Here is a 25,726-nt window from a genome sequence, read left to right as displayed (position 1 = left end):
TCTGGGCGATCAGCGGAGACGTGACGTGACTCTGGCCGATCAGCGGAGACGTGACGTGACTCTGGCCGATCAGCGGAGACGTGACGTTGGTCTGGGCGATCAGCGGAGACGTGACGTGACTCTGGGCGATCAGCAGAGACGTGACGTTGGTCTGGGCGATCAGCGGAGACGTGACGTGACTCTGGGCGATCAGCAGAGACGTGACGTGACTCTGGGCGATCAGCGGAGACGTGACGTGACTCTGGGCGATCAGCGGAGGCGTGACGTTGCTCTTCCACGACCTCGACAGTAAATGCCGAGCCGTTCAACTGTAATGCCAAGTCAATATAATATTCAAGAGTCCAGCTACGGTGATGCAATGGCACCAGAGATTTGAGTGGCTCAGATAACCCTTGAAAGAATATCATTAAGCATAAATTGTCCATACGAGTCAAGTGAGCCACCTCTACAAAGTCCCTCACGTAATCCTCAATAGACAAATCTCCTTGACGGAGACACAAAATTTGTGCTGCTGGATTCATGGTTGGGGTGGTCGTTCTGTTACGATTGCGCAGGCATGAAACAGAGTGAGAATCCAAATGCAAGCACCAACGTTTAATAACAAAAGGTAATCCATAATTCACAGACAGCAAACGAGAGCAACGGCAAGAACACACTCACAAACGCAACGACCAACAAACAACAAACCCTGCCAACACACCCATGTGGGGCCCATAAGGGTTGGATATGGGCTGGTGAGTGGGCCCCATCTGGGCTGCCCAGATGGGGCCCAGTTAGTTTTGTCCGGGGGTTCCATGGTGGCCCCATGTGGGCAAGCCCAGATGGGCTGAAGTTGGGCTTCACATGGGCCCTAGCTAAAACCCACACGGGCAACCCAGGTTTCTCCCATCTGGGGCCCACACTTACCTGGGCCCCATGTGGGCTGCACATGGGCCCCTGCTATTCTACCCATAAGGGTAATAACCATTATTATGGGCTAACAAATTCATCTTATTTTACAGTCAGCCCATACAGTTCTGTAACCCATGTTCATATTTTTTTTACACAGCTAATTTTACTGGGTCTGGTGGACCCACCATATTATTAGGCTTTTAAATCAATACAGCCATAACAATTCATGTAAAAAATACTTGACAGTTTACTTTAGCCATTTACCCCTGTGAGATCGCATTTATGATTGTTTGTTTTTTGTGAGAAACCAAGGAAATTCAATAAAAAAATTAAAAAAACATAGAAAAGATTATATCATTATTAGAGATTATTTCTTAGAACTTAATCAGAATAGGTGAAAATGCTTGAAATGTAACAATTTTGTAACTTTGTGTGGGAATAGCAGGTGCAGAAAGACAACACTCCTGCACACAGACGGCCAATGAGTTTGTGTTAGAAAAAAATAATAAATAGCATATTTTTCTTTTAGCAACCTTTAAAACGGGTCCTTGAGACCCAAACATCTTGGGTTAAATGAGCTACAATAATAACAAGACCAGTAATACAATTAATTACCTTTTTATTTAAGTAAAATTAACAAAAACATTAAGAAAACTCTCATTAAGAAAACTTTTGCTCAGTGTTCCCTCACTGTTAGAGACAGGATTAGCTACTTTCCACCTCAAATGAACCCGAAGCCTGAAGTCCTTGAGGGGTTGCCTGTCGTGGCCTGTCTATTACCCCCCCCCAGGCCCTAGCACCCATGAGCCACTTGGAGACTGCCTTCTCTACATCTTTACAGATGATTTGGCTGGTCATGGTGCTTTTCTTTAAGCCTCCTGCAAGAAACAAATATAACAGTCACTTACTTTATATGTGCCACCACAGCTCTCAGCCAGGACTGTAAAGACAACTATGGCTACGTTCACACTGAAGGGCTTAATGCTCAATTCCGATTTTTTGAAAAATTCGATTTTTTTGCAAGGCCGTTCACATTTTCAATTAAATGCGACTTTTTGTTATCTCCTGTGTGAACGTTAAATGACCCAAAAGTGACCCGCATGCGCAGAAGAGTACGCAACGGTCAACGACGTCACTCGTTGTTTGTGGAAGTAGACGGCCACCTTGTTTGTTCCAGGCTTTAACCCTCCTTTATTTGGCTCGGAGGCTTTTTATTTGTCGCTGGCATTGGAGCCAGGATCGTCTGTAACCACGCTCGGCCATTTTGCTGGAAATGTTTTCGTAAACCGCCCGGTTCCGATAAGAGCCCTCGAGTTTGGCCTGAATAAAGCTGTCACCCCAAATATTAATTAAATCTGTGACCTAGCTTCCCTTCCATTGACTGGTCTCAGCAGCATCGTCCGCCATGGTTGTTGTTTATCTTCTCGTTCCCGCCTACTTCAACGCACAATTATGACATTTGTAGCATATCAATGACGTACGGGTCAGATACATGTGGTCTGGCCGTTCAGACGGAGGTCGCATTTCAAAAGATTGGATACGTATCGGATTCAGGACCACATACCCAAGTGGCCTGGGTCACATTTGAAAAGATCGGATCTGTGTCGTTCAGACTGTCATGAAAAGATCAGATACAGGTCGCATAGGGGCAAAAAATCGGAATTGGGTCGTTTCAGCCTGCAGTGTGAACGTAGCCTATGTAAAGAAAAGTGCTATATAAATCAATAAGATTATTATTAGAACTACACACATACTCTTAAACACACAAGTTAGGCAACTTACTTGCAACTCCATACACAGTGGCTACGTTTACATGCTCCAATTTTCACCAATCCGAATGAATTGAATCTGATTGCAGATCTGTTTACATGTACTCTAAACATTGTAATCTGATTCAACTATCCATTTATATGTGTTTTATATACATTATGATTAAAACGTTTGCACGCACTGTGCGTGCGTGACGTCATATCAGTCACACATGCGGTAACCCAGGTTGCGTCAACAGACGATTATCATGTATCGACGATAGCGGGAGATATTGTCAACAGCTTCAAATCTTGGCAATATTAAGAGGATTTAGTATTTCCAATTAATGTAGGCGTGTTACATTCTTCTAGTCTTATTATAACTATTAGGTTCAGCTTCTTTTATTAAATTAATATTATATGTGCTGTGAGGATAATAAAAGATTAGGCTTTTAGCTATCTTTAAAAATGATTTAATTTTTTTTTTAGGTCTATTATTACAATGAATTATAGCCTATAATTAAAATTATTTAGAGTGTAGGCTATAATACTATTTCCTAACACTGCAGTCATCAATGAAAATTAAGTGCAGCGTTACTTCAAGCACCGACTAAAAAAAAAAAAAAAAAAAAAACTGTTTAACACAAAATAATAATAGACAAATAAACTGGCGAATAAACAAAGAAGTTACCCAGAACTCAAAGATCCGTATTCTCTATTATTCTCACTTGTTCCACTTGCCTATATGTACAGCCACCAGATAAATAATGGAATAAATTATTTTTTTATATACCGTTACCAGCATATTATATTGAAATTCATCTCTGAGAGAATATGCTCCGTTAATGCAGCGTCAGACAGCTCCGTCACTTTTTAATTTCACTTTCTGTGACTTTTTCACCAGCAATAACTCTTGCGCAAAGTTTGCACGTTGCTTCTTTTATGATATCCACTGGCTCCCCTTCTTGTTTTTAAACGGAAATATTTCCAATATTATGATGAAGGGATACAACTACGTCACTGCCTGTTGGCATCTTTTCAACTCAAAACGTGAACGTACTTTGTGCACTGCGTAATGTGTGTCAACATTGCACTGCGCATGTGCCCCAGATCTTCTGAGAACGAATGAGATAGTAGTCGGATTCAAGCGTTTACATGGTCATTTTTTGCTGTTGGATTGGATTAGAAAAGGAATAAACCACCCTTTCAATCCGATCTAAATTTCATTCGCATCAAGCTCAGTCGGATCGATTAAGGTGTTTACATGAACGTCTTTCAATTTGATTGAGCCGTCAATCCGATTACAAATGGATTATTTGGGTGCAAGTAAACATAGGCAGTAAATAATGTTTATAACTTTGGGGTCTTGTGACAGCTTTCTAGTATCAGTACAACTTAAAACATTATCTACATGCACACCTATCATTACTTCATACAGTTTTAAGGCCTTGAACTCTCTCTTCCCGTTTCGGCCCACAAAGTTGTACTGCCAGTTGGATGGAGGGCGTGGAGGTGTCAGCAGAGATCTGAGGGTGGATGGAGCCGGTGGATGGAGCCGGCACAGATCAGAGGGTGGATGCAGCCGGTGCGCTGTAAAAAAAAAAAAAAAAAAAAAAAAGAATAATTTTGTTGTGTTGGTTCAGCAAAAATCCACACTGTAAAAATCTTGTACAACAAAAAAATCTTATATATATATATATATATATATAATTTAAATTCTTAAGTACTTCTGTATCCAATAGACATTAAATGTTGAATTGGCTCAACTACAAAAGATTTGGTACAGAATAGTTTTCTCCAGAAAACAAATAATGTCAAGTTGACTTACATTTTCTTTTTTTTATAGTGGAGGTGATGACCTGAGGGTGGATGGAGGTGTAGGCCTGATGGGGCTCATCCTCACTGGACAAAATCACTCGCCTAGAAATCTATAATATACAAGCACAATCAATGAGTTTAAGTGTTTTAAAAACAGTTGGTTAAAAAATATATACATCTCTGGTATCTACACTCTAGATACCAGAGAGACCCTCACATTGATCCTTAACATCTGTTCCAACACCCTATGCTCCCTTCAGGCATGCACACATCCATTTGTATACATCTCTTATCCCCCAAAACATGCGATTGTTATTTTTATTAACTGACATTACATTACATTTAATATTATTTATTTCTTAATCATATATCTGTTGTCTACCTCCCTCGTTTTGACAGCTTTGAGCCAAATACACTTAACAAAACTCCCACAAAACATGTCCTTCCTGTATCATTGGGAAATTTTTCACCATCCATTTAGTAGTAGTAATTCAAATAGCCTCACCTCTTTCTGCGCTTCCCCCTTCCCATATTCTCTGTAGAATCGGACTCGGTTCGTACATCTGTGTTCATATTCGACTAATTTTGTGCAGGCAATTTCATACGTTGCTGTGGGAGACATAGTGGCAATTAGTTTCATTCAGAGCAAATTTTACATTTCTAATGACACCCACAACCTACAAACAAAATATATATATTAAATTAATTATTATCAGTAAGTGTATAATATTTAAAACACATTGAAATAAATGAAAAAACTTTTAATAGCAATAGAAGATAACTACTTCTCTTGTTAGAGAAGAGTCAACATTTTTGAGTGCACACCCACAAAAGTGTCCGAATGCGCCATGTGCAAAATGGATTGGGTCTTCTGACCTTTTGATTTTGATTAATATGTGAAATATGAGAGAGTTAAGACAGTGCTTATTTTGAAGACAGAGAGAGGGGCGGGGGAGGGGCTCTCTGCTCGTTCTCTCTGTCACTCAGTTAACATGCGCTCTATCACAAGCGCAGCAGTCATCTACATCAGTCATAGATCACAATAACTGATCAAAACCAGGCTTTGGCGGGACAAAAATTAGTTTTGGCAGCCGCTAAAAATAAACGCAGGAAAACCCTGTTAAGGTTTGGTGATTTACGGTAGAAATAAAGGCACAAGTTGACAAAATATAATGAAATAACCACCTTAATATGTAATGTTGACATTTTTTTTATTTTTGACATTAAAGCTTAAATGTTAAGGGAGCAAACTGGCCCAAAATCTAAAAATTGATCACTGCATGAAAAAACCGATGTTTTCACCTGCCGTGTCTCGAAGTGCAGCAGAGTGCTCGCAACGCTCCCGCGGCCAGGGGATGCAAATCCTGGCGGGGATATGTGCCTTAATTGGCACGACACCCTGGCCGATAAAACTTTGCTGACATTCACATGGACTTTCATCAGTGTTTTTGCTTTAACTGTAAATGCAACAAGTACAAATATTAAAATTCCACGAGCTGGTAAAAGCGGCTGAAATTTACAGTCTTTTTAACAGCTTGCCAATACTTGTTCGACTGCCTTGCTAAGAAGTTTACTGTAACCAAATAGTTCTAAACAATATATTTAAGTCAACCACTCAAAACAAGCTCAAATGCTAACGTTACTGACTTAACTTAAAGTCGTCTGTTCAACGCTTTAACCAAGTTTAAGCTACATCTGCTAATGCACAAACATTTGCTAAAAGCTTTCCTCGAAACTAATACTTTACAAAAAAGCTTTAGGTTAACATCATGTGGTAAAATCATCCCCAAGTTTATTATACTCTTACCTGCCTTTTGTCCACACGACGACACCGGTGAACTCGAGGATCCTTAACGGACAGCAGACTACTGAAAGGCGGCAAAGTTGTTGCTGGGCAGATTCTTTCGCTCGGCGATGGGGGTGGAGCTTTCCAGATGTGCGCTGCACAGAGTGCGCACTGCTTACGGTTTGAACATTTTGTGGGGAAACCGTACAAACTTGTCTTTTGAAACTCGTACAACGTTCTTAAGACAACTGTTTAGCTGCAGTCTCCAATTTGGCGCTCTAGCGATTAATAAACAGAATTATTCTTGCGGAAGAACACTGCAGCCGGAGATACGTCTATGACGAGTCACGCAGGGACTTTGCTCCTCCGCAGCGATTCCTACTTGACCGGCCTGAAATAGTCCTAATGTAAACACTTATTATAAATGTATAATGATTCGGGGTAAGACAAAAACACGGTTAGGAAAATTGATTGTTAGATGGATGGATTGAAAATGAATGTTGTACATTTTCATTATAAAATTTTTGTAAATCTTAAAACACACAAAAATGTTACAGACAGCAGCTAATCTAATAAAATTTGTATAAAAAGTGGACCTAGCCCAGAGTCTATATTGTTAAAAATAGCATCCATGTCTGACAGTCAATTTTGAATGGAGCCCTTTAGCCTATCTACTGCCCATGTGGGGCCCAACAACAACAGCCCACCCTGAGCCCATGCCCAACCGAAGCCCAACTAGCCCAAGCGAGGCCCATGTGGGCCCCAACTGGACGTGTTTGCAGGGAAATGAAGCATAAAGGTTTAAATAGACACGTTAACAATGGGCTGATAAGGGACAGGTGTTGGTGATATGATGTCATAGTAACTAATGAGGGTAACTATAGTGACACACAAGGTACAGGCAAAACAGAAACCAAAACACAGGAAATAGAGATTGAAACAAAGAAAACCAAGATTACACTTCAACATAAAAGTCCTACAAAACACTGGGATCCTGACAGTTACCTGTTGTTTTTATAATTCTTTTGCACTACATATTTTTCAGTTTCATAGTTTGACAAATCCAAATATGCAGATGTGCTTTAACCTTTCTAACATGAATAAGCCTGTCACGATAACTACTTTTCGTAGTGCGATATATTGCCCCAGAAATATCTGCGATATTATTGTCATTTTAAGACCATTTTATGCCACTGAATATACAATACAATACAATACAATACAAATTTAATTTCTAGAGCAAATTTAAAACAACTGCTGTTGACCAAAGTGTTTTCCAGCATAATATCATATAATATAGCCTAATATAATAAAATATAATATAATATAATATAATAACAGCATAATAATGCAAGTAGGCCTGCACATGACAAATGACAATGAACTTATATTTAGATACTGGAATTAAAGCGTCAAAAAATAATAATGTTGAATAAATAATAAATAATAAACCTTTGCTAACAAAAACTGCAAAAATAACAAGTAGAACATTTGCAAATACACAAAAGGCACTTATATGGATATTTTGGTTCTTCCCTGACCTTCTTTTCTCAGTAAAGTAAGGATGCACGCATTTGTAAAGCTGCTTTGACTCAATCTGCATTATAAAAAAGCGCTATATAAATAAAGGTGACTTGACAAACACGTTTCAATGGAAAAACGGCGCAGTGGAATGTAAAAACGAATTAGGAGCTGCCTGCCGCTTTCGCCTCGGAGAGCAGACGAGATGACAGAGGCAGAACGATCGGCAAAATGTCTGTGACATTTATTTTTGTGTAAACATAATGGGCAATATATCGCGTCACTAAAGATGATCGAGGTCGAGTCCATATATCGACTATCGCGACAGGCTTAAACATGAATGTTGTTCAGCATCATGAATGAATGAAGAATAAACACCAACCTCTTTGTTCTTCAGTATCTTCAGTGTGTTTCATTCTGCAGGGTTCTGGATCACTCATGATCTCACTGTCCTCTTTAATAAACTCAGTCTTTGCAGATTTCAGCTCTTCCTGATGCTCGTCTGATGGGAATATTCCTGCATTTATTGACGAACTGCTGTGGGAGGAGCTTCACTGATGATGTGAGTGAAGTGGGAGGAGCTTCATTGATGATGAACTGCACTAGGAGGAGCACACGTGTGGCAATATTCTATTTAAAATGTAATATGCAAAATGGCAATGCATTTCTGCATTTAAATTGACATTTTCCATACTATATGTTTGGAGCAAAATGATTATTCAAATTCAATAATATAATTTACATTTTCATTTATTTTACATTTGTTATCATTTACATTTGTTTCCTACACTAGTTTTAACATGCAATTTAAACATATATTTAAAACTCTATAAGTTGCAAAATTAAAATGAAAATGTATTACAGAAATGATTGCATAGGTTTAAAATATTCAAACAAAAATTGTAGCAAAATTACCATTTAAATGTTATTTTTCTTAATTGCATTTGCACTCACAGTTAAGAAACTTGCAATTGCATTTTCATTAAATGTCCCACAATGAATGTAGCAAAATTCAATGTGGATTTGTTGGCGGTTCATGGTGGCAGCAGAGCTAAGAAGAGTGAGGCATAAACTGGCAGATGAAGCTTGCAGTGAAGTATAATGTTAGTTGGGAGTGTGACCACAAGGAACTTTGCTGCCGTTCCATGGCTGCAGCAGTGCAATGATATTACGCAGCGCCCGTGAGCCCCTGCTTGCACAGGGAACGTGCCTTGCAACCATAGAGACGTAAACGGTAAAACTCAAATGTTTAACTCTAGGGGAGTTGGAAAATGAGCCTATTTTCAAAAAAAGTGGAGTGTTCCTTTAACACAATATACACTGTATCCTAAGTCCAACCCAAAGTGGCTCCTATCACACAGAAGGTGAATGGCATGGAAGTGGAGTTTGAAGTCGACACCGGTTGTGGAGTGACAATCATTAGCAAAGAGCAATATTCTAAGTTGTGGAAATAAACTGACATGCCAGAATGGAAACCTTGCAGTTTGAAATTGAAGATGTACACGGGTGAAAAGATAGAGGTGCTAGGCCAGACTAAAGGAACAGGGGAAATCAAAAATGTAAGTTATAAGGGGCCTAATTGGTTGGGGAGAAGCTGGCTAAAGACTTAGGGTTGCTGCCAGAGCTGGTGAATCAAGTAACAGCAGTGCCAGGACTTAAGTTAGCAGACGTGCTAGACAGACATGCAGAAGTGTTTAAAGAAGAGCTGGGGCAGCTTAGAGGCACCACAGCTAAGATTCATGTCAGCCCAGAGGCCCAACCACGATTCTATAAGCCAAGACGTATTCCACTTGGTGGAGGCTGAGCTCCAGAGACTGGTGGAGGAGAAAATCATTGAACCAGTGTAGTTTGCAGAGTGGGAAGCTCTCATAGTACCTGTTAAGAAACCAGATGGCTCTATTCGGATATGTGGAGGTTACAAACCAACGGTAAACAGAGCATCTAGTGTGGAACAGTATCCTATTCCTAAAGTGGAAGATTTGTTCGCTCAGCTAGCTGGAGGCCAACAATTCTCCAAACTGGACATGAGCCATGCATATCAGCAAATTATGCTGGATGAGAGTGCCAAGAAATATGGGCCTGATAACACACATACGCGACTAAACACATACGCGAGTCTAGCCATTTTCCAAAGCACCATGGAGGGAATCCTGCAGAACATGAAACATGTCACAGTTTACTTGGATGACATGTTAGTCACAGGGGCCAGTGAAGAGGAACATCTAAGAAAACTGGAGGAAGTTCTGAGTAGACTAAAGAGAAGTCGATTGAGGCTGAAGAGGAACAAGTGTGAGTTCCTGGGTCACAGAATCAGTGCTGAAGGTGTCCAGCCGGTTGCAGAAAAAGTGCAGGCAATTCAAGAAGCTGTTGAGAAAGGAGACAAAATGGATGTGGGGCTGTGAGCAGGAAGAAGCCTTTGTCAAAAAAGCTTCTCCAGTCCTCTGCATTATTAGTGCACTATGATCCTACCAAACCCCTCATCTTGGCTTGTGATGTGATGCCTCTGTATGGGGTGGGGGCCGTGCTGTCTCACAAGATGGAAGATGGAACAGACAGGCTGATAGGGTTTGTGTCATGTACTAATGCAGCAGAGAAGAATTGACCCTTCGCCGGCAGTTTGATTGACAAGCGATCTAACCAATCATAACGCCGAATCCGCCATTTTGTCCGACAAAGCAGTCAGGAGTTAGAAGATTAACCTCGGTGGACTTAAACTTGAAAAATGGTGTGTATTGACGTCTTTCCACGTTTGAAACAGCATTCCTTCTGATGTTCATTCATGTTTATTTGATGCTATAAATGAACTAATAGGAAGAGATGATCGGTTCACGAGCCGCTTGAGCTGAGATGCTAAAGCGATCTGTCACGACACATTAAAGAGCCACAAAATGGTTTTTATTGTTTGAGTTTCTTTAAAATCTACACAGTTTGAAAGCTGAGACTTTATTGTCCAGAGTTGCATTATATAATTAGAATATAAGAAGTGAAACTAGCAGTTCAGTGACTGAAGTACATAAAAGGAATATAAGGTCACTCATTACTATGACGTGAGGCCTGCATCTCTTACAGAGAAAGATCACATGATGAAAAGAGACGGCACAAGATGTTTCTAGAATCTCACAATGAGTCAGCTATGATAGTCAATAACAAGACATTCTTGTTTTCTGCATTTGTATGGTGAAAAAACAATATATTTAGCCTGTGAATATGTGCAGGAGTGACAGATGAAGGTCAGATCTGATGATCCTAATTCACTGCAGCTCAACGGCTCCGTGTCCAGAGGATGATCTTCATCATCATCATCTTCATCACAGCTCATGTTCACAACAAACTCAGAGCTGAACGTCACTGTGATCTTTGACATGATGAAGGGAGTTTCAGTTCATTCTGAGCTTCTGAACACTTTCATTCCTGCATCTGTTTGTTTCCAGACGTGTGACCACATCTCATAGACTTGATCTGTGTTTCTGTCTCCTGAATTCTGCCTCTACACAGCCTCAAATTCATTCAGAATCAAATGTAAACAATATAATAGTATACAATACTCACATAATCCGACGCATGCATGACGAACACTTTGTAAAGATCCATTTGAGGGTTACATTAGCTGTGTAAACTTTGTTTATGCACTGTTCAAGGCAAGCGCGAGCTCCGTGGGCGTGGAGCACAAGATTTAAAGGGCCAGTAGCCCTGAAACGGCTCATTTATAATGATGCCCCAAAATAGGCAGTTAAAAAAATGAATTAAAAAAAATCTATGGGGTATTTTGAGCTGAAACTTCACAGACACGTTCAGGGGACACCTTAGACTTATATTACATCTTTAAAAAAAAAAGTTCTAGGGCATCTTTAATAGTATTATTGAACAGTAACCCCATTCATCATAATAAGCATTACATTAAATATAATAACACTGGTGACAACATGCCACTATTCTGGCGGCCCATCTGACCCCAATTTTATCTTTTTACCTCATTGTCAAAAATATTTACTCCACAAATCTGAAAACACTGATGTGTCCACAAATCCCTCATTAACATCAGACACACAAAAAAAATAAACATATTTAAATGTCATAGATCATATTTTCCAGAGACTTAACCTCAAAACTGTTTCGATAGTGCATCTAGTTTCATAGAAGACAGTGTGTCTTCCTCAGGAGGAAGATCCTGTAAGGAAGCATCTTTATACGGCTCCAGACTGATCTCCTGGTGGAAGTGTTGTGTGTTTAGTGTGACTGGTAGGCTGTTTCATAGAAATAGTGTTTAAACGTGTGTTCATGTTTTGATCTGTCTGGTGTAAAGATGCTGGAAGGACCTTCTGCATCCTCAGGTGTGTCAACGCAGCCATCTACCAGGACATTTTAGAGCGCTTCATGCTTCCTTCTGCTGAAAGCTTTATGGAGAAGCTGATTTCATTTTCCAGCAGGATTTGGCACCTGCCCACACTGCTAAAGGTACCAAAAGCTGGTTCAATGATCATGGTGTTACTGTGCTTGATTGGCCAGCAAACTCGCCTGACCTGAAGCCCATATGAGAGGAAGATGACAGACACCAGACCCAACAATGCAGAAGAGCTGAAGGCCACTATCAGAGCAACATGGGCTCTCATAACACCTGAGCAGTGCCACAGACTGATCGCCTCCATGCCATGCCGCATTGCTGCAGTAATTCATGCAAAAGGTAAGCATTGAGTGCATAGAAATGAACATACTTTTCAGAAGCCTTCTATTTAAAATATCCTTTTTTTTACTGATCTTATGAAGTATTCTAATTTTTTCAGATAGTGAATTGGTGGGTTTTTGTTAAATGTGAGCCAAAATCATCACAATTAAAAGAACCAAAGACTTAAAGTACTTCAGTGCACTGAATTTATTTAATACACGAGTTCCACAATTTGAGATGAATTACTGAAATGAATGAACTTTTCCACAACATTCTAATTGATTGAGATGAACCTGTACGTGATGCATTAAAAAGCTAAATCCAAGGAGAAAGAGTGCCGGAAGATGGCGGGAAGGCACATGCCCAGGACTCCACACCACACCCACAACTGATCCACACCGGGCCTGACCGGGACTGGGATGCTGTAGCCCACTGGGTGAAGGAACAAGAGAATTTAATAAATAAATAAATGGTAAATAAAAAAGTTTTTAATCTTTATATTTGTCTAGTATTAATTAGAATTGTTACCTCTTCCTAATGAGGTTGGATTCAGATGAAGAAGGTCAGCGGATTAATCACTGTTAATGAGTAATAACTGAGATTGTTGCTTTTTCCTGGGATGAAAGTCCTCTTGTCGTAGTCTATGTATCAGGAATTGGGTATGTTTATTGATTAATTCATTTAGTTGAAATTTATATTCACTGTTTCTTCTATTGGGTTCTTTATATTAACATAACAACATAACATAATGTTAGATTTTTTTAGTTCCAGTTCTGCTTCTTGTTCCTTTTCTTTCTTTTTTAGTAAACAGAAGATGAAATTCTGACCGCGGCTGTTATCTAAGGTGGCATGTAGAGATTACAGTAAGTTTGAGTAGTAAGTGTCAGTAAGTGAGATTTATGTGGTGCTGTAAAACCGCATTTGCATCACAAGTGTCTCATATCATGGTTTTTCCATTAGCATTAGTTTCAGTTGAGCAACACTTCCTTTCTCTCTCTCTCTCTCTTGGTGTTTATTGCCTGAGATAAAGAAAGGAAGGTGCAGTACATATCTTCACATAATTTTAAAGATAATTATACATTTTACCTGCTTAACTTAAAATACATTTCCTTAATTTGTTTTCATAAACAAAACAAAAACCCACTTTACAAATAAGATTTCATTAGGTAACATTCCTTAACCTGAACAAAAACACCTCTACAGCATTTATTAAAGGATTAGTTCACTTTCAAATTCGCTCGCTTTCCATGTAATTCACAAGAAAAGTTATTGTTTTTCATAAGATTTTGTGAGCATTTCATACTTCACATTGACAAAATGTATTTTAAACCTAGTTATTTTGTAATGTTTAATATTTAGTCAAAAACGAAGTGAAAAACGTTTAGAGGAAATGGCTGATATGTGCGCAAATAAATGCTACTTTGCCACCACCTGCTGGTTAAAGTGCTAATTACTGTCTTTTTTTATTTTTAAATAAGTGTTTTCTATCAAATGTTAAATTTCCTACATTTTTAAACGTTCGGTTTTACAATGGGGACAATCTCAGAAGGATGAACAAATAATGTTTGTGGTCATCACATTAAAAATAACATTTGAAGTGCTGGGGAAAAAATGTGTGTGCGTGTCTAATTACAGACAAGGCGTTATTAAACACTCCCAATAGCTTCATCTTTATTGCAATCAATAAAACTGGTTTATTGGCAAATTAGGTAAATGTGATAACTGCATTAAAATATAAATACAACATTAAAAAGTCAACCATTGATGGTTTTGTGTCGATGTACAACGACTACAGAATGAACAGCTAACAGAAGTGCTCGAGCTGGCTTAACGACAACCAGGAAGTAACCCGTGCATATAGTCCATTTACTGTTTTTATGTCATGGTATGTAGTTTTAAGAGTTTTTCAGGCGAGAATGTGCTGGTTTAAAGCTCAAATTTGTGGTTTATTGATAAAGATAGCGTCTTTCTGACAATTTGATCTGACGTTGTCGGAGTTGTGAGATCCAGGCGATCACCGGACTCTCAGCGCTCATGTACCCAGCCGAGAGCAGCCTTACCTCGGCTAGTCCTTCTGACGTTTGCCGCTGGCTCCGTTTTAGCTGAGGGCAACGTGACGTTTCATAACTTTATATATGGCTATTTAACTTTTGTATCCTACTAAAGCGCTGATTTTGTACGCTTGACTGAATTGTTTGCTTTATTTCTTATTGTATATTCTTAACTTTTATAATGGCTATTATTGATCATTAAAACTGTCATTTAACAAACAGAGACAGGGTTGTGTTTTTATGTTATAGCCTATTTAATTTCATTACAGTGAAGATAATCAGAGTATGCACAAATAGTATTTAGACTTGTGCCAATATTCGGTAATGCGATAAATCGCGATAATGAATATGCACGATATTGTAATCGTCGGCACTTCAGAATACCGTTAATAATAATTTATTACCAATTATTAATTTTTTATAAGGCAATTAAGAATACTGTACCCATCAATCGTATAAAATGCACAACACCGCTGTATTCTGCGTCAAAAGGACACGCGCTCAGATGTAAACAATCCCAACGTGCACGAGAAGCACATGGCGGAACGAGTGAAGGAGACGAGCTGAATGAAAGTGCGCGTTCACTCTCTGACAGCAGAGGGCGCTGATGGAACAGCAGCGTGCAGTGGTTACCACGGAAACCGTGCAAACAAAGTAACTGCGCTAGTGAAGTTTTTAAAATGCTTCAAACAGCCATTCATTTTTTTGTAATCTCAGTGTTGTTCATCACAGCACCAAATACTGATACTTAAAAAAGACTTAAAAGGATATTTATTTTCAAACCTAAACATTTTTATATTTTAATCTGGACTACAACATTCCCTAATGATTAGAAATGTTCTGATTATTTGTTATTGTTCAGTAAAACTTTGAAAACATACAGCTTCATTAGTTAACATGTTAATTCATTATCACTAAACTGACAATAAAAATACTTATAAAGTATTAATTATTATTAATTAATGTTAATTTCTTAGTTACTGTTTAATAACATTACTAAAATCAAAATAACTTATTTAATGGACCTGAGATAAAACTAACAATGATCAGTTGTGTTTCTAAACTAACATTAACAAAAAATAACACTTTCTGTAGCTATTGCTCAATCTTAGTTAATGCATTAAACAGAGTAAAGTGTTATCTGTTGTTCTTTATAGCCTAATTCTTTTGCATTTTAATCTGTTTGAAAATTTCAGTCAGAGTTGTTTTTGTTTTATTACAAAAAGAGTTCTTAAACCTGTTAAACTATGACAAAAATGGTTTTGCAACTTATTTTAATATCGTGATAATACCGTATACCGTGATAAAAGCTTCATCAATTAATCCCAACATGAAAATTTGATACCGTCACATGTATTACATTTAATATTTTTGAAATATATACGAAAAGAGGAAGGGTTGTTTAATATTTCATTTTGTTATAAATATATGCACATTGCAGATAATCAATCACTCGTTGCCTGAGACTATTAATATGTTTTTGTTTGTTTTTTAAATAAAACGAAAAGAGGCAGAGTGGTGTTTTATGACAAATTTCGATTTATTGTTGGCTAAAATATACATAAAGAGATAACCGGAGAAGCCAGAGCGAGCTGAGTAACGCGTTATCAAGAACGCTGCCGTTCCATTTGCAGAATCACCGGACTTGTGTTCTCCCGTCCACGGGAGTTCGTTCTCCTGAGTCGAACTTGCCAAGTCCCAAATACCAAGGACGCAAGTCCGAAGTTTGCAAACTTGGTTTTGAGAAATGGCCTACCTCTCTTCTTCTTCTTCTTCTTCTCTATTAGAATTCCAGCAGTGTAGACTCTTTTAAGTGTATTGCTGCCCTCCACAGGTCAAAGTTTGAACTAAATTGTCATATCCAATATGCTAGTGCAAGTATATAACAATTAGTTTAAACTTTGACCTGTGCTAGTTCAAGACGAGCATTTATGGTTAAAACGCATATAATTTATTTTGCTTAGTCAAGTTTTATCAGTCAGACATTTTGTGAATTTTTTCAGTAAATGTTTTATTTGTAACATGAAGAGATAATCTGCTGATAGATTGTGTCATGATCATGAGTTGGAGTGCCCCGTTTAGCCACCAGAGGGCACTCCAACATGGACTCTTGTTTCACTGTTTTGGACTTCATTACCCATAACTCACCTCCTGGACTCATTATCTCATGTCATTGCACCCAGCTGTTTTGTGTTTCCTCATTAGTGTCTGTCTATTTATACTCAGTTGTTTCTGTCCTTGGTTGTGGTTTATTTGGTTACGTGCACTTTATATCTCTGGCTTTCTGTTTTATGGACTGTTTCTGTGTTGTTTGACCTTTGCCTGTGTCCTGGATTACGTGTTTGGATTACCCTACAATAAATGCTGCGCTTTGATCCTCACATCTTGTCTTTGTGCATCCGTGACAGATTGCTGTGGCCCTTTAAGATGCTAAAGGGTTAGTTCACCCAAAAATGAAAATACTGTCATTTATTACTCACCCTCATGTCGTTCCACACCCGTAAGACCTTCGCTCATCTTCAGAACACAAATTAAGGTATTTTTGATAAAATCTGTGATTTTTCCTGGAACTGTAATTAGGACATATTTTAAATAAATTTGCAGTTGTGTTTCTGATGGACAGAAAATGTGAGAACTTCTATACTGTATGTGGTGTAGCCAATGGGTTTTGCTCTCTGCCTGAATTTTTTTTTTTTTGACATCTTGATGTCTCCGCGGACAAACTACGTACATTATTACTCTATCCACTTTTTACTCGTGTTTTTTTTTTTACCAAATGGCATTTCCCACAAGTAAAACATGATGATGAGTAATACTTTCCCTCAGCACTGTGCAAGAAAGATCAGACGTGAGGCAACAAAAGGCAGTTTTCTTCCCACTTCTGTATTTTTAGATTGTGTGTCCAGTAATTGCCACTTTTGGTTATTCTCCGTTGCAAACCGCCAACTTCAGACATGGTTGTAGAACAGGTGTTGATTCATTATGATGTCAAATTGAAAGCACGGGATTGTGAAGGAGGCATCTGTGCTGCTTTCAGAGTCAATCAGAAGAATCATTTTTGAAATATTGAACATTTCCTTCAGTGGTTCAAGTAAAACAAAGTGATCATTAATGTGTTTTTTTAAGTCAAGTCAAGTCACCTTTATTTATATAGCGCTTTTTACAATGCAGATTGTGTCAAAGCAGCTTTACATTGATAACTGGTACATAATTTTGGCTGCACAGCAGCTCTTAAAGAATAGTGTCAATGCAGGCAGATCAGAAGTACTGTTGAATAAATGTCAAGAATACTATTGAATATCAAATGTCAAGTGTCCCCAACTAAGCAAGCCAAAGGCAACAGCGTCAAGGAACCTCCATCAGGTGACATCAGGTGGCAAACAAGTGGCAAACAGGTGTTAAAATGGAGAGGGGGGCCAGTTCTCCTCTGGTGAACAGTGCTTTGTTATGATTCAGGTTGCTATCATAAGTCCGATAGGATCGCCCAGAATGTGAAATGTTGTCACTGAGATCCAGAGATTGCACAGTCATGATGAGCAAACAGATGAGGATTAAACAGCTCTATGTGTCATTGTGGAAATAAGCAGGAGAATCTGCGGTTTTTGGTTTCCTCCTCTGAAGACGGCTCAATACACATTTGATGGTCTTGTTTTCTATGTATTTTCAACCCCATATGAAAACTTGTTTTTATGCCACTTCAGATGCTTGGGTACATGAGTTAGTCTAAAACTTATTCTACAGTATTTTGCTGGAGAATATACTGGTATATTCGTGTGACTTCATTGGCACCTGCAGCTGTGTGTACAATGCGAGTGCACTTATTATTGCCGTTTTATTTTTTAACATAATTTTTAGATTGATTATTAATCTATATATTCATGTCATGACATATTGAGAAAGCAAGAGAGAACGAGAAAAAATAAAGTTAAGCATTTGTGTGTTGTAAAGACAAATGTGTGTAGCTGTGGCGGGTGAAAGATTGGCTAGTTTAGTTTAGTCGCTTTTTCCTCACATTGACAAAATTAGAGATAGTTAAAAGCAGTAAACGCTCTCTAAAACAGCAAAACCCCGATTGAAACCTTTGCAAAAATGACTAAAACTATTGGGCTTGGAGAAACGAATCCTCTTAAATGTGCTCTCTGATGGTTCTGGTCTGGGTCCAAACATGCCGACACGCAAACTGAAACATCTCGTGAACTGAAAGAGAATTTTTTTTTTTTTTTTTTGTCATCATTGTTTTAATCAATGCTTGTGACAAATATTCTGGTTTGCTGTTTCAAATTAATATGATACATTTGTAGCTGGACGTGTGTGTGCCGCGCGTGCAGTTCACAGAGAGTTCTCGCAATACACTTTTCAAAGCAACGGCGAAGAAGCATCGCCTCTGAATGATGGGGGGGGAAGGGTTTTATATATATATATATATATATATATATATATATATATATATATACAGCGTTTCCCATACATTGACTAGTATGACATTCTAATTTGTCCCGCCACAGTCTCAAAATGAAACGGAAATTAGGTCACAATATTTAAATTACCGTCTGATAATTGCGCTCTTTTATATGGCAAAAGTGGGAATCATAGAGCAAAATAAGTAGACATTCCATAGCTTCATGTGAGGGAGAGAAGGATATGTACATCGATAAGTTCACGGTCAGAAACTCGTCTTCCCTCTGCTACAGCTGTCAATCATTCAGCACTCAAACAGCTCGTCGCGTTCGGTAACGACAGTCAGCACGGTAAAACTCTCGCTGGAGTTTATTGCTATTTCTGATCGATGTCATCATACTGGCTACAGGATGTCTGTTAGATCGCAAAACACAAGGACTATGAATTAGCATCACACGCACAATAACTGAAGTTTAAAAGTAAGAAGAAACAGACTCGAACTCTGACTCGATATTGCTTCAAGCGCATCATTCTGCACCCGGGATGCGCATGAGCGCTTTTTTGCTGCTGTTTTAAAGCGTTTCATATTATCATGGTTTTGCACACTGAAAGATTATTAATAGCCTATTTTGTTCTGTTGTATCATATCCTGTTGCCCCATTAAAAAGATGCACAATACATTTAAATAAGCGTTTTAATCTTACATTAATATAAATACATAATTATTTACATATAAATCTAATATAAATCATAAATTTTAATCTTTAATCATAAATCAAATTTTCATTTCATAAGAATACAAATAGTAGGGCTGGGCGATATATGGAATGCTTTTGTCACGCGCATTTCTTCAGTAAAGCCGGTTCCCTGATTACCGCTAAATCGCCATCACCTGCTTTCAAATGAAGCGGCATTTAATAGACAGAACCGTAGTTCACTGATAAGCCACGCAATATCGCGTTCAATATTGACGGCGATTCATATCGATATTGAACGCGATATTGCGTGGCTTATCAGTGAACTACGGCTCTGTCTATTAAATGCCGCTCCATTTGAAAGCAGGTGATGGTGATTTAGCGGTAATCAGGGAACCGGCTTTACTGACGAAATGCGCGTGACAAATGCATTCCATATATCGCCCAGCCCTAACAAATAGTAATTTTAAACTTTTTATTAACATTTGGATTTATAAAATTACTGTGTTTTTTTCCCTCAAGAATTAGGCTAGAATACTTTTTGCTGCTGAATTATATACTCACCTAGTTTACTTATTTATTTATTGGTCAGCTTATGATTATATATTTTTATTCATTTGTTATTTTTATCTATAATGAAGTGGTGTGTTTGCATTCTGGATTGGTTAACAAATCAAAGAGTGACCATTAGTTCCACAAATACAGATGTGATACAGGCTCCCACTAATAAATTATTGCCCTACCATCACCAATAAATAAATTACTTTTAGAGCACAAAATTGTTTACAAGAGAACAAATTTCTTCATTGATCTAGTCACTTGATTTTGCTCTCAGAATGCAATTTAAAATACACAAAAGGTCCACTTTTTGAAAAAAAGACCCCCCCCCCCATTTCAATAGGCTGGCTACGGACCTGCTGCATGTGCTCAGTTACGCGCATCAGATTGTGTGTGTGCAGGAAAGAGACACTAGGTTTGTACAGAATTAGATCGTTCCCACCAAAACAACAGAACGCACATCAGTGCAATCATTTGTTTATTTTTTTCTGTGCACACCCGGAGATAAAATATTGCAAGCGCCCCTGCTTGTGTTTGATAGTCAGACACACTGCAGATGGCAAAAGGCTAAAACACTTCCTGGTAGGAGATTTTACACTGTTAAAATAATTACTGCTCAAGGAAAGGCAAACACTTGAGGTCTGTGAATGACTGTATAAAATCTCCGTGATTCAGCCTGTGTTTGTATGTAGGCTGCAAACACGCGATCAGTGGCGCGCGGCGCATAACGTGTTGCGTTGACTGTTCTGACACATGAACTGAGACACGGAGCGTCACTACCCTGAACAGAAACATGTCCATATATGACTGATGATGTAGTGGATTCTCGCTGTCAGTCACACGTCAGACTCCTCCCTCTCTCTGTTATTTACTGAATAATTCCGCTCACGGCGGCGCATCACCACCTCACAACGGGTCCGGGCGCAGGTATGTTATCTCTTTGATCAAAAGATATTCTGTTAAATTAGCTCTTGAGATAAATTGGAGGATATTGAGAAAATGCAACTGGTAAATGTGAAATGTTTTACTCCTACATGATTAAAACGCAAATAACTATTATTATTATTATTATTATTAAAGCAGGATAGCCTATGTTATGGAATGAAAAGGCAGCAGCATATTTTGATACTCTTACTGTTTTGGATACATAAATTACCTATAGTGTGCATAGTGTACTGATGCAGCTCCATTGATTATACCTTGAAGTGTAAAATAGCAAGTCGCGCTCAGTTTCGACGCTCAGTACTGAACTTGTGGGGCGCGCACGCGCGCACACACACACACACACACACACACACACACACACACACTGTAAATATTCGATGCAGAGCGAGGATCTCTCGCGCCAACAAGCTCTAAAAGAAGGTGTGGCAGTTAGAGTGACAGTTTGTTCTTCCAATGTCTTGTTTGATATCGTCAGTAATTTGCATATTTCCGTCCCGCCCCTCCTGCGGTTGAATCTGCATGTCACTTAAAAAAAACTCCTGTATTCTGATCTGCATCGGAGCCTATGATAGTGTTGCGCAATGAAAGATATTACTAATATTCATAAAAAAATTTAAATAATAATGAGTGGGTTATAGGCTATTGGGAAGACGAATACACTAAACTTGGTTAAAGTATAAAAAATGACAAAATGATATGCTAACGCTAGCATGCAATTAAACATGGGTCTTATTTTACTATGCAAAAAATGCATAGAAAAAAAAAAGCTCACTAGAAATAAAGCATACAGTGACAATGTGTCCAGTCATCTCATCTCGGTTTGTGTCAGTAACATCCTTTGAATGAACGAAATGTGAACTTTGAATGGGGGGAAGTCCCTAAAAGTGTGCAGCTCTACCATTGTGTGTGTGTGTGTGTGTGTGTGTGTGTGTGTGTGTGTGTGTGTGTGACAACTTCTGATCATAACAGAGTGAGAAACACACGCTTCAGTGCAACAGATCTTAACTCTGACTTACGGAGGAGTTTGTTATAAAATTCAGTGTTTCATGAAGATGCAAAGATGGAGAAGAAGGTTTGTGGAGTTTGAGAACCAGAACCAAAGCTGAGCAATAAAGCTTTAGGGGGAAAAATACAAATATTGTCAAATTCACTCAGTATTACTTGATCTAATTCACTACTGTAGTGGAGCCAGGATTGTTTTCATAGGGAAAAATGAGTTTGACTATTTTCATGCCTGTAACACAACTGAATACAAATAATTTGCACTTTATCTTAATTAAGATACAGTTAAATACACATCAATTGTATTCAGTTGTGCTGCAGGCACTAAAACAGTCCAGCTGATTAGTCAAAACATTTTTTATGTTGAACTAATGCAGATTTCTGTGGCACCCTGTGGTTTGGTTTGAGGAGGAGGACAGTGTTGATTCCTCCTTTAGCTGCACGTCTCTGATATCCACCAGCTGCAGTGCACTTGATCTCCACCAGAGGGCACTCCTCTCTAGGCCTGTTTTGGGTTTCTCTGTTTGCCTGTGTTTTTGACCTTTTGACCTTATGGGTTTTCAATTCTGGATTACCCCTCGATAAGCAGTTATGTGACAATGTGCGACGTCTGTTGAATGAGTTTAAAAAGAAAAAAGACACATCATTACATGCTTGGCAAATATTTAACGGATTAATGTTTGTTCTATGAAAACTCTTTTCAGGAGTGGATCATGGACATCATCAACATGACGTGTGGAGAGATTCAGTCCTCAGTGGGGTTTGTGTTCGTGATTCTGCCTGTGATTCTGAATCAAACACTCAATGATCCTGACTGTGAACAGAGCTGGTATACAGAGGTGACTGTTACACACACACACACACACACACACACACACAATACACATTACTTCATCCTCTTGTGTTTGATTTGTTCAGGACAGGCGTCTGTTAGCAGATCCATCAGATCCACACAAACTGATGTATCCTGTGACAGCTGTCTCATCTGATCGACTCGTCACTTCTGTCTGTGTGAATCTGATTCATGAGATCATCTGTGATGAATCAAGAGTAAATCAACTAAATCATTCATCTGTTTTCATATTTAATGCTTCATGAACACTATAAAAGCTGCTCTGATGCTTTATTCTTTCATTTCAGTTGAGAATGGAGACCATGTTCAGAGGTGAGAGACACTTCAGTAAAACACATCAATCTGTCCTGATTCAGATCAAACTCTGTGTTGAAGTGAATCTGTCCTGATTCAGATCAAACTCTGTGTTGAAGTGAATCTGTCCTGATTCAGATCAAACTCTGTTTTGAAGTGAATCTGTCCTGATTCAGATCAAACTCTGTGTTGAAGTGAATCTGTCCTGATTCAGATCAAACTCTGTGTTGAAGTGAATCTGTCCTGATTCAGATCAAACACTGTGTTGAAGTGAATCTGTCCTGATTCAGATCAAACACTGTGTTGAAGTGAATCTGTCCTGATTCAGATCAAATTCTGTGTTGAAGTGAATCTGTCCTGATTCAGATCAAACTCTGTGTTGAAGTGAATCTGTCCTGATTCAGATCAAACTCTGTGTTGAAGTGAATCTGTCCTGATTCAGATCAAACTCTGTGTTGAACTGAATCTGTCCTGATTCAGATCAAACTCTGTTGAAGTGAATCTGTCCTGATTCAGATCAAACTGTGTTGAAGTGAATCTGTCCTGATTCAGATCAAACTCTGTGTTGAAGTGAATCTATCCTGATTCAGATCAAACTCTGTGTTGAAGTGAATCTGTCCTGATTCAGATCAAACTCTGTGTTGAAGTGAATCTGTCCTGATTCAGATCAAACTCTGTGTTGAAGTGAATCTGTCCTGATTCAGATCAAACACTGTGTTGAAGTGAATCTGTCCTGATTCAGATCAAACTCTGTGTTGAAGTGAATCTGTCCTGATTCAGATCAAACTCTGTGTTGAAGTGAATCTGTCCTGATTCAGATCAAACTCTGTGTTGAAGTGAATCTGTCCTGATTCAGATCAAACTCTGTGTTGAAGTGAATCTGTCCTGATTCAGATCAAACTGTTGAAGTGACTCAGTCCTGATTCAGATCAAACTGTTGAAGTGACTCAGTCCTGATTCAGATCAGACTCTGTGTTGAAGTGAATCTTCTGTAAGTGAATCATGATGATTATGAATGTGTTTTTCAGTGTTTAATGACACAGACTCCAGCGGCGGACCGACACAAACTCCAAATTCATGTGAGTTCAGATGATGATTGAGTCTGAAATATCTGACTGAAGATCACATATAAAACACACAAAAGTTTAGAGAAAGAGAAGAAATATATAATAAATGTCTCATTAATTCAGATGATTGTATTGTGTTGTTGATTTTGTCGATCAGCTGATTTATATTGTGTGGCTTGTTTAGATCAGTTCTGGTGGATTTCTGCTCTTTTCCTCATCATGGTTGTTCTTCTGCTCTTGATCTGTTTCTTGCTGCGTAAAAGGATCTTCAGGTGAGTCACGAGTGCTTCATTGTGTATGAGAGACTTTAAATAGTCATGAAATCTTGATGAAATCAGTGGCCTAAACTATAAAATCTCTCTGAATAAATACAAAACACTTTGATGAATATAGTAGTATTTAATAATCACTTTCAATGTGTTGTCAGATATATATTCTGAAAGCAGAGGAGAGCGACATTCAGCTCAGTGATTCAGAAATCAGGTGAGTGAATCAAAGCGAGAGAATGGAAGGAATGGTGTTTACCTGTCTATATCCAACAGTGCGTGTCCCGGTGTTTGTGCGGTTGGTGCTGTTCACCGTATCGGGAGTGCCAGTACAATCATCTGTCCTTTCTGGAGATAAACTGAAACTGAAAGTGTTGATTCACTCACTCTCTCGCACACATATCTGTATTGTGTATATATTTAGATATAAGAGCAATGATTGCTCATTGAGACAGCGCCAGTGTTTCTCTGGCTTTTAGAGCTGAACCGATCTTTTCAGTCCATGAAGCACCTCTCACGGCATGGTTCAAGAACGGACACAAGCCAGGAACACTTCAGAAAATTAACATAATAAATCATATTCACATCATTTATATCCACACAGGAACTGTGTCAGTGGAAAAGGAGTATGTGTGAATCTTCATCTGCTGTATCTGAATGTGTTTCTCTCAGGGATCCTGAATCTGCTGTCCAGAAGAAGCTCAAATCTGATGAATCTGATTCACCAAATCATACTAAATCTGAACAGATCAACGGCTCGTGTCCAGAGGATCATCCTCACACTGAACATCATTCATTAATGATTTCTGTAATTGTTACTTGTTCTGTCTAATATAATATTTAGCTCAAATAATGAGAAAGAAAATCAGTGCTTTATCAACACTAGGCTGGTTTGTGCTCCCCTGTATCAGGGTTTCTAGCACACAACCTCCTCAGTGCAAATAATCAGGCGTTGAGTAGATCCTAAGATTGAGCAGAGCAAGGTTATTATAGTTTTGCATTTTTCATTAGTTTTTATTTCGTTTTGACTTTTTGTTTTCAAATTCAGTTTAGTTTTAATGAGTTTTTAAAGTGGGTTTGCTAGTTTAGTTTAGTTTTTATTTTTTTTAAAAAATGCTTAGTTTTAGTCTTTTTTTGTAATTTGGGTTATTTGTCAGGGGCAAGATTAAA

The 25,726-nt window shown here is 38.5% G+C and overlaps 1 protein-coding gene and 1 long non-coding RNA gene across 2 annotated transcripts in view; both read right to left on the bottom strand.

The window, feature by feature from the left end:
• The window catches only part of LOC137015101 (zinc finger protein 271-like), a 448,677-nt gene that overhangs the window by 174,209 nt on the left and 248,742 nt on the right, over nt 1–25,726 (bottom strand). The window lies entirely within an intron of this gene.
• On the bottom strand, nt 1,702–5,075 carry LOC137016961 (uncharacterized). The gene is made up of 4 exons (XR_010894523.1): nt 4,963–5,075; nt 4,468–4,567; nt 4,076–4,229; nt 1,702–1,769 (listed from the first exon to the last, which is right to left on the bottom strand). It is a non-coding gene; the product is annotated as an uncharacterized lncRNA (long non-coding RNA).

Source organism: Chanodichthys erythropterus, chromosome 3 (genome assembly GCF_024489055.1).
Source record: "Chanodichthys erythropterus isolate Z2021 chromosome 3, ASM2448905v1, whole genome shotgun sequence".
Lineage (NCBI taxonomy): Eukaryota > Metazoa > Chordata > Actinopteri > Cypriniformes > Xenocyprididae > Chanodichthys > Chanodichthys erythropterus.
The sequence above is the reverse complement of the archived record's forward strand: the minus strand, read 5'-3'. Positions and strand labels throughout refer to the sequence as shown.